The following is a 10047-nucleotide window of genomic DNA, read 5'->3' as shown; positions in this document are numbered from 1 at the left end:
TGTTACTGTCCCTGCATTACGGGTGAGGGAGCTGAGACAAAGAGATAAAGGGCTGTATTCAGACTACCTTGCATGGCGCATGGACTTGACAGTAACTTAGATGCTCACTAGAGAGCTATTCAGGCCACTGTTAGACCAGCCAGTAAGTAGCTATGATAGCAATACGAGCATGTATAAAAGGCAGCCTGAATATGGCCCCTAGGTCTCTTCTGAACTTGGATTAGAAAGCATCTCTATCTAACTTTGGTGCTAAAACAGATAGTCTGAATATATCCATATATATCCAATACATCCAAGCTGAGCCAAGGCCACTTTGCAAGCCTTCAGCAGGACAAGGAACTGAGCTACTGAGTATCAGATCAGTGCTTTAACCAGGGCTCAGCATTGCCCAGTCTGGGGAGACCCCTCTTCTCCACTTTTTGTATAGCAGTAATTTGTCAGTACCACACCAACACAAAGATGGTTGTCAAACCATTGTGATCAAGTTCATAGAAAAACTGATGATGTTATGTTGGTATTTTAAATATAAAACACAGTAATAAGACATGGGCAGGGATGTGAGAATTTCAGGCAGATCTGTTCACTGCAGCAGTTCTCTGGTTGTGGTGTGAGTGTATGTTTGATTTGTTCACCTTGGTGCTGTACATATGGAAATCTATACTTAATGGACAGATGTAATGCAAACAGCTTTTAAGTCAACAGCAGTGTCAGCTTTAAAAGCACCAGCATGCACAGAGACAATTGTTTTGTGCCATGTAACGGAACAAGCCCATAACTGGTCGTGGTAGATTGTTTTTTCATGTGTTGATGAATGCAGTGTAAAAGTGCTCTTTCTGCTTTTGCTTTTATGCACTTCTGTTAATGTGGTCAAAACGGAGGGGCTCCCCCCTATATGAGCATGAGGGTGGCCCCAGGTACAGGAGGAGGATGTGTGTTTTGGATATTTTTTCTGTTAAAACCCACACAGCTGAAACCTATGTTTTAGAGAAACCTAAAAGAGTTATACGATGCCTGCGGAAGGGTAGGATCTGTAAAAGAACCTCAACAATATACCAGAGCTGAACAGGCTCTGCTCAACCATCCTTCCTGGGACTGAGGCTGAACACAGTGTAACATCTGTGGGAACCACTTGTCTTCAACCATGAATATTTATCTCAGGGGCTATTGTATAGATAACTAAGAGTGCATTTGGTCCATAAGGATTTTAATTCAGGCCCTGGCTTTAAGAATAGTTTATTTCCAGAAAACTAATCTTAGAAAGAAGGTAGGATAAAGGGTGAAATAATCTGACAAGAGGGCAGCATCAGTGTAGCATTCCCCTGCTCTGCAGCAGCCACTTGGAAGTCACAGTCAGGCTGCCCCTGCTCAGAAATCCATGGAATGGGAATTACTAACACTGCTGGCTGACTTAGGCCATGCACGGTTGCATGGAGGGAGATATGACCAATGGAAATCTTTCCTTTTATTTGTGGGCCTCAGATTATGTCTGGGAGAAATCACAGGCTGTATTTTCCCAAGAGCTGCTCACCCCACGCTCTCCACTGCCTCTCTAAAGGTACTACACATTTCTGAAACATAACTGCTGACAATGGTGGAATGCTAGAATTCCTCTCTCCCACCCCAAATACTTCACTGGCTCAGCACCTGGACTCCTGGATTTCAGTGTTCTGTTCTGAACTGATCTAAGTGATGTTACCTTCAGTGGAGAGCATCTTTCATTGATTAAGATGCCAAAGTGTTTAAGAAATTGCCTATCAGCAGGCATAACTCCATCCATCACTCAAATGCAACAAAGCATCTGTTTATCATTACACATGAACTTTACCCAAAAGCTGGGAACAGGCATAAAAAAGAAAATTATACTCAGTTGATAATGCAAAAGAAATTTAACAAGAAAGTAGCTACACACACTCCACCCATAGGACTCCAGTACAAACTTCCCCATTCTTGCAAAATGCTGCTAGAATCATTCTTGATCACAAAGAATAAGGGCTCATACTCCTGATTAAGTCTGATTTGATTCCTATGTCACTGTGCATCCAGTGACCTTGCAGCAAGTGATGATGTGTGCGCTCCTATCTGAGCAAATATGAGGTGATTTTAGTTCAGCCCAGAGGAGCAGAGATGTAAGCTAAGTCACATTGCCTTGCGTTTTCTGTGTGCTTGTGTGAGCATAGTTACAGCAGCTCAGCAGATGTGCAACGATTTATCAACCTTCAGCCATGCAACGGCCTATGTTGCATACACGGGAGGCTAAGACTGACTGATTCTCTACAGTCTACCATGGAGGCTTAATTCTGTGGGTATGAGAACCCGGTGCATTCATTGACATCTTGGGAAAGTGTTGCCAAATCACAGTGCTAGTGTTCAGTACCTGGTTGGCACAAATGCAAAATGGTAGAGGAGGTATTAACAAAGCAAAAGGCATTTGTGAAATACTTCGAAGTTATACAGAGTAAACAAAAAGCTTTGTTAGGACTGGGAGAGGAAAATTCTGAATTGATAGTATTTACCTTTGCTTGTGTACATTACATCAATAAGCTATGCCACATGAAAGTGTGAACATCAACACCTCCAAAATTGTTGGAGCCATCAATTCTGTATCCAGAGAGATCTAAGCATGCCTTCTGCACTTTCACTGCTACTGTCTCCTTCAGCAGGCTGGAATCATGCAGGTGTGGAGCAGGGACACCTGGTTTTGGGCATATGATTAAATACAACTGAGTTACAGTGACTTACTAAGTTACCACTCTTCTCCTGACCCACCATCAGCAGCATAGTTTCTCTCGGGTTGCTCCAATGCCTAAACAAAACGCTCAGCTTAAACCCAAATGAAAGTAGTTTAGTAGAAAGTAGTTTGAAGGCACTTTATCTCACTTTGGGGTAAGCTAGGAACATGTGCATGGTCCACAGCACCTTAACTTGCAAGCAGCAACTTTTTAAGTTGCCAGAAACTGATGGTGTCCCAGACACCTGGAGCTCCATCCCTGGAGAAGTAGGCACATTTCCTCAGCGAACAGCTGTGGGGCAATTAAGCCATTACAGCCCAAAGGTCAAAGGACTGAAAATACAATCTACACCTTGGTATGAAAATGTTTAATATTTTGCCACTAGACTACAATTACAAATTGAAAATGTTCATTTTTTTTTCACAGGAATCTAAATGTCTTCTGGAAATTGAACAAAATATACCCTTAAGCTAATTATTGTGAACTCAGAAATGTGTTGACTACAATGCAGGAAACCAGCTGTAACTGTTGCAGTTAAATCATCTCCTCTTCTTGAGAAACAAAGGTCTATTTCCAGCTTTTAAATTAAAAAATATACATTATTTCAATGGATTAGATAGCCTGCTCACTGCTAGTTGTGGATACTACAGAAATCTAATAATATAAAGACACAAAGGCATTTCTGCATGCACACACAGATTCTAGACATATACATATCATACATGCAATGGTAGCAGCCATGAAATAAATTACACTTATTACAGTTTATTGCCCACAGTATATTTCTCCTCCTGCTATTCCACCTTCTTTAGCAATGGGCATAATATTCCAAAGCTCTAGGGAGCAGCTTCCCACAGTTATTTTAAAAGCTGCAGCCAGACAGGCAAATGTTTTGTTCCTTCATTCCAAATGTTGAACACAGACAGCTCCTACCTGCTGATCCAAAGAAGAGAGGAAAGATGAGCATCAGACATACCACAGACCTCATCTCCTCAGGAGCAGAAACAGGAACGTTGTGCTGTTGGAGAAGTAGATCTCACACAGCACTCGCTCTGAGCTTATGAGGCCCCAAGTTATCAGACTTTAAAACAACGAGGTGACTGTGCAGAAAAAAATAAAGAAGCAGAAGTTATTCTAGGTTATGTCAAGAGCTGTTCTGAATGTCTCAGATCCTGAAATGTGAACAGGTGGTGTAAATGAGCCTAAATGCTTTGACTTTACAGGTAAAGGGCTACTAAGATTAAACTGGTGATAACTTGTATACATTGTACAACATTCTAAACCAGATCAGTTTCTGTAAGTTATCTTGAATCTTACCTCTGATTATTCATCTTCCCCAGATTCTAGTTGATAAGGACTTTGCATCATGATGAAGACCCATGTATGTTCTACATATAATATAGAAAGGATTGTTACATCAGGATTGCAATTTGAAATTGTTGCTTCTTGGCTTACGTTTCTTGAGGTTCCTGTTCACTACTGGAGTACATGAAAGTCCCACAGGTGCTAGCCATGAGAGGCAAAAGAAAACATTTTTAGAAAGTATAATATTTGAGGGAAAATAAAGGCTGACAAGCACCATCTGATATTGCATAGTACAAGCAAACAAAGTACAAGAAAACTGCTAAAAAGAACAATGTCATATTGCAATAACAGGTTTCTGAGAAAATTGTATGAAGTTCTGAGAAATCACATGTACATATTTGTAACAGTGAATTTCTACTGAATGTCTCATTTGAACAAAAATGCAGGGAGGAAGATATTGACCAGTGTAAGTGCATGAGCTTGTGTGATCGGAGTTTAAAAATTAAGGTACTTTACATTTACCACTCATGCTAATTATAATCAACCCTGCTGCAATTTCACTGAGATGAATAGTTTTATCAGAGACTGATTTTGCCCACAGATTTGAATCTAAGCCATATTGATGCTTCTGTACAATCATTAATACTCAAGCAAAGGGAGAATCTTTGATACCTTTCCCTGTGCTGCAGTATAGCACCTCAAATGTGAGAGATGCTCCGAGATGCAAACTGTGGGTTTTTAGGCCAACATACAGGAAAGCTTTTTTTAACAAGGTCTTCTTGACGTCCATGTGCATTAGGTACCTGCGTATCTTATGGATTTAATTCTCAGTCCTTTGGAAAAAAATATTTAGCCTTTCAGTATCAATATGAAATGAGTACACAGGGTGCAAACAGTGGAGAAAAAAAATCCATTATGCACACTTATTCACAAGTTGCTATAGACAACACCTTTTTATTATCATTGCTTATTTTTGCTCTTTGTATTGCTATTCTACTTCTGCGTGGATTTCACATTACTAGTTCATAAATTCTATTTATTTTCAGAATACAACAGAAAAAGAGTTGCCTCATTATTCTTAATGGACTTTTAAAAAAATTTGTCCAACAACAGGTGAAATAAGACTTTTAATAAACAGCTCTGGTGGTTATTTGCAGGGGAAGGTTTGGCTCCCTAGCTTCACATGGATAAGTTTTACGTATCTCTGTGGGTTCTGTTACCACAGCATGTGGACTGCTCGCAGATGCAAAACTTCAGTCCATTTCTTTGACATTTGAACACAACATACAGCAACCATATAAGCTGAGGCGTGTCTGTTGCCCTGCTTGTAGATATCTCTTGGTGGATACATACGACTAGGTACTATCTGCAACTTGGTAACAACTGTGCTAGAATAATCAATGCTAATAAGCTGTAAGATTTGAAGAAGAATAAGAAAAATAAAAGAATGGAGTATAGCAGAACTCACCTGAGTCAATAAGCCCATGAGCATCCCTGTCCAACAGCTGGTAGTAAGAACAGTAAGATCCAGTAGAAAAGCAGTAAGAAGAGAAACAGGTAGCTGAAGAAAATATTAGTACAGGTAACTGCATTGCTGTCACAGCCTAGCAACAAATGTGTGTGTTCAAGTAAGTTGCCTACTGTAAGGACATAATTTTCAAGTCATGGGAATCATAAAATTGATCTTTTATTGACTAAAAATTTTATTTTCTAAGATGAAAATCAACTATAAAGCTCCTATTATTTTTAAAACAGCTATATACTAAAGCATGCATAAACTATTTGATACATAGGAGATTATTAGGTTGGCAGCAGGTTTAGCTGCTGCTCCCAATCAGTTCTTTCCACCCTGGGAGGACACTCAGCAGTCCCTCTCCTTGCTGGGACATGCCTGTCCCCAGGAGGCCCCACAGGCTCTCAGAGACCAGGGCCCTCAGCAGCTCATGGAACAAACCTATACTTCTGGTAAGGCAAAGCAAGAGATTCCTTTTACTGACCCCTGAGTAAAAAAAGGAGTGATTGAGCTGAGCTGATGACATACTGCCACATTTGTTTCTCGAGAACAAAAGGCTATTTGGTCTGGGGAAAGCCTGACTGTTCTTTGGAAACAACGCTGCTGATGACAGCAGCTGGCAAACTTAGCGATGACTTGGGTATAAGAGCACACAACAAAGAAAATACCCTATTGTTCATAAAAACACCACATATGCCAGAACTTTGACCCCCTCCCTGCGTTCAGGATGAGCAGCTTTTGCTTCTCTCGCCCTGCTACTAGCATAAGCGATCAGACATGTCCTTGAGACCTCAGGGCCTGGATGTTCCTCTTCGACCAAACCCTCTGCTTCAGCCAGGCAAAATGAAAAGTGCCGACTCCCTCTCCCCAGGCTGCTGACAGCTCTTAATTGCTATTACACTCACTGGAGCGGCACTACTTTCTAAAGCTGGAGTTTTCAAGTGTTCTGCACCCACAGCTGAGGCCAGCATGGCAAATGCAGAGTTGGGAGTGGCTCCCACAGCAACAGTGCCTTGCACATGGTTGCCACTTCCTTTGAAAACCTGGCCCCAATTATAAATGCCGAGCTTTTCTGCAAATCTGGCCCTTAAAGCCTGCTCCTGTTCCCATTGCAATCAGTGGCGATGTTCTGATTGATTTAATGGGGGCAGGCACAGAGACTTAATTAGAAAATTGGTAACTGCAAGGAAAGGAGAGAATGCACAACAGCCTGCCAGATCTCCAGTAGGAAGCAAGCAAAGGAGCCGGTTGTCCTTAAGACAGAGATTTTAGCCTCTCCAAAAAACCAAAAAAAGGATAATGAAAGAGATTGGCAAGATGGCCTTGAAGATGCTCTTAAACATCTTGTATAATATATAATTGCTTTTCAGCTCGAGTACTCTATCTACCTTTTAGATCTGTCCCCTGGGAAGAAAATACGAAATATGCTGAAACACACAGCCATCAACAGCAATTGGTATTTTCAACTTTTCTTTTGTGTTGGGAGGCAATTAAAACTTTGCTTAAAACTCCTTCCTCTTTGACAGGTACAAAGATGAATCAAGTCTAAGGTGTGTTTTTCATATTAGTCCAGCTGGGGGCCAGAGAGGCATTTTTCACTGGCTGTTGTGTTTTAAGAAAATACTGAGATTCTCAATTCATTACTGTATGAAAAATCCTAATACCTGGATGCTCACAGTCGCAACACTCCAGAATTTTTATTTGCTTCAAGGATTATCTGCATTCGTGGAAGGCCTGCATAACAGACTCGGGGGCTATTTCTACACCGGTAAATGCATCTACTTGAATGCAGGATCACCAGTGCTAAGCCAAGTTGTGCAGCGTTAACCCTGGTGCAGTCTCATCCATAGTGCTTGGGAACGAATTATCCCTTGAGCAAACTATCCCCGCTGACCATGTCTGAGCTTGTTCTGGACAGAAGTATCTGTTTAATACTTAAAGAGAGCCTGGGCATCAACAATCGTTTGCCTACTATGGGCAATAAGAGGATCAGGACCTGGGAATACGCTATGAGTTATTTGATAGTATAGATATACCTGCAGTGTTGTAGGCCTCAAGGGGAACAGTTAACTTGGGTATGTTTTATCAGGGCTAAACACCAGGCTGTGTTTAGCCAGGGTGAAGCCATTTTGTTCCGTGCTCAAATAAGGGCAATGTCAGGAGCTCAACAGACTTGTGGCTCTCTTGACCCCCCCCTTCCAGCGGGAGAGCCAGGCTACACGTATAGATCAGTTGCGGGCTGTGACAACTGAGATGCTGGCTGCCAATCCATAAGAATTCCATGTCTACAAAATCCCTCACATTCAGAGCAGTGTCCTATCGGAGTTTAATGCTAAGCTAGTAGCAATCATGAAAGAAACCAAAAGCTGTAACTTTGCAAATTTCCAAAGCTCCAGAATGGATTCTAATTCAGCTAACAAGGTGTATCAACTTAGAATTCAGTACAAAAGGCAACATGCAGCCAAAACTCTTGATGTGGGCAGAAATTTTGCCTCAGAGTACAGCGAGGCGGACCCTTCATTAGCACCAGCCACCTCTTGGCAAAACTATGTCTTACCTTTCTCCTGCACACAACCCATACTGCCCCATTGCTGTGATGACTGGGTTAGCAGAAAGCACTCATACAATCTCTACAGTCTCCTGCCTCTGCAACAATAATACAAAAGCAAAACATCACAGGGGGTGAAATGAGGCAGCAGAAAACATCTAGGTGTTAGGACAGCGTGCAACAGCTCGCTTCTGGTGTGAAGCTGTTCAGACACACAGAGAGAGATTTCATGGCTGAAATATTTATGCACGGATGTGTCAACACCGTGCTGTGACAATTCCTTTCTGGGTGCAAGCTTAGGCCCTCACTATGGAAAAAGCAAGTATTTCTAAGCAGAAATCTCTCAGCTGAGGTGTGCTCAGGGATTGCTGCACTCTGGCAAGGGCATCATTTCTCGGCGTTTACAAAATCTCCTGAAAATGGCATTTGTTAGAAGGGTATGGCTAACATCACAGTAGTGGTGCCACAGTATTTATATATCATCAGAGAATTTTGTGTGTGTACCAGGATGACACGGGTTCCCAACCCCACATTCACATGTCTTCCTAACATCTTACCTTGTATAATGTTAATAAGAGTAACCTTGTATAATGTTAATAAGAGTAATATGCTGTAATTGCCCATTACTGCTTAAACCCCACAATATTATGAGCTGCTTCCATTGTCTGGCTGCCGTAATATATTTTTGTGTTTGACACACGGGACAGCTTCTGCCATGCATACTTCGATTAGTACCTCAGGGCTGCACCATCCAGCATCTTGCCGATTACAGTCCAAATGTTTTATAGCCTGCAAGGAATTCTGTGTATCTGCATACACCCCATTTACTTTCAGAGGTCAGCAGACTGCAGGGATGTACCCCTCAATTTATGAGAACATAGACTGAAACTACAAACAAAACACATCAGAGCCATCATCCAGTTTTGCTTGTACTAAGCCATACTCTCAGTGCTTAAGAAATGAACAGAGTAAACAAAGAAATGACAAGGGAGTAACGCACAACCTGGCTTATTGCATTTACTCACAGGAACTTCCACAGGGTGTTTTGTTTGGGGTTTGCTAATGTTTTTCAAACTGAAACCACATTTCCTGCAAAGAATGCAGCTAATTCTGTGGTGTAAGCAACTGTGGAACATTATTGTTCTCCTGACAGCACGCTGAGATACAAAGCCCAAGGTGAGACATTCTCTAACTAGCATAAAAATGTGGGGCAGCACTGCAGTTTTCTGCCTGGATATTCGTAACAGCAGGCATGTCTACATAATTCTCTGGTTTTCCCCTGCTGTGTATTTTCCCTGAGCCAGGGTTCAAGGAAAGTGACCAGGCAGACTTGTACAGGTCGTGAGGGAAAGGGAGAAGCTGAAGGGCTCGCAGGGCAAGGGATTGAAAGTAGGAAGAGGGGACATTATCTCAGCCTGTACGCAGGACTTGCACAAGCCTAACATCTGCTCTGTTCACAGCCAGTGTGATTACCTAACAGCATTACAGCAGTCCAGGCTGTACTGTTTTGGCTGCTAATTGCACGTTGTAGGTGATGATCGCAAAACTATTTCCATATAGCTCACAATTATATACTTACAGACATCATAGTATGTATCTGTAGTTCAGGCTGCCATTCATTTACCATTATAGGAAATAACATTCTGCCACTCACACTATTGCCAAGCTGTTCTTTTCTGGGCCAGAAGTCTCCATTTCAAGCATCAGAACCAGGATGAATTGTTTAGGAACACTTCAGTCAAAAACTCCTAGCCACTTCCAAGAACAAAATCAGTTAAAACTGACCCAGACTACTGGTTTTAAATCAGTTCTTTCAACTGTTTTAATAAGAACAAGCATTTTCAGATTTCAGGCAAAGGTATGACATTTAGCTGGATGGTCTCTGAATGGAAGACAATACCGCTGTGAAAAATGTGTCTTTTTGCCCTCTGAAAACTCTTATTTCACACACA

General features: G+C 41.7%; 1 long non-coding RNA gene across 1 annotated transcript; it reads right to left on the bottom strand.

Annotated features, from left to right (window-relative positions):
• Window positions 1-3695: 3695 nt before the first annotated feature.
• On the bottom strand, window positions 3696-8193 carry LOC142404997 (uncharacterized). Its single transcript, XR_012774026.1, has 3 exons — window positions 8105-8193; window positions 4047-4117; window positions 3696-3829 (listed from the first exon to the last, which is right to left on the bottom strand). It is a non-coding gene; the product is annotated as an uncharacterized LOC142404997 (long non-coding RNA).
• Window positions 8194-10047: the final 1854 nt, after the last annotated feature.

Source organism: Mycteria americana, chromosome 1 (assembly GCF_035582795.1).
Source record: "Mycteria americana isolate JAX WOST 10 ecotype Jacksonville Zoo and Gardens chromosome 1, USCA_MyAme_1.0, whole genome shotgun sequence".
Taxonomy (NCBI): domain Eukaryota; kingdom Metazoa; phylum Chordata; class Aves; order Ciconiiformes; family Ciconiidae; genus Mycteria; species Mycteria americana.
Note: the sequence above shows the minus strand (reverse complement) of the source record. Positions and strands in the feature narration are given on the sequence as shown.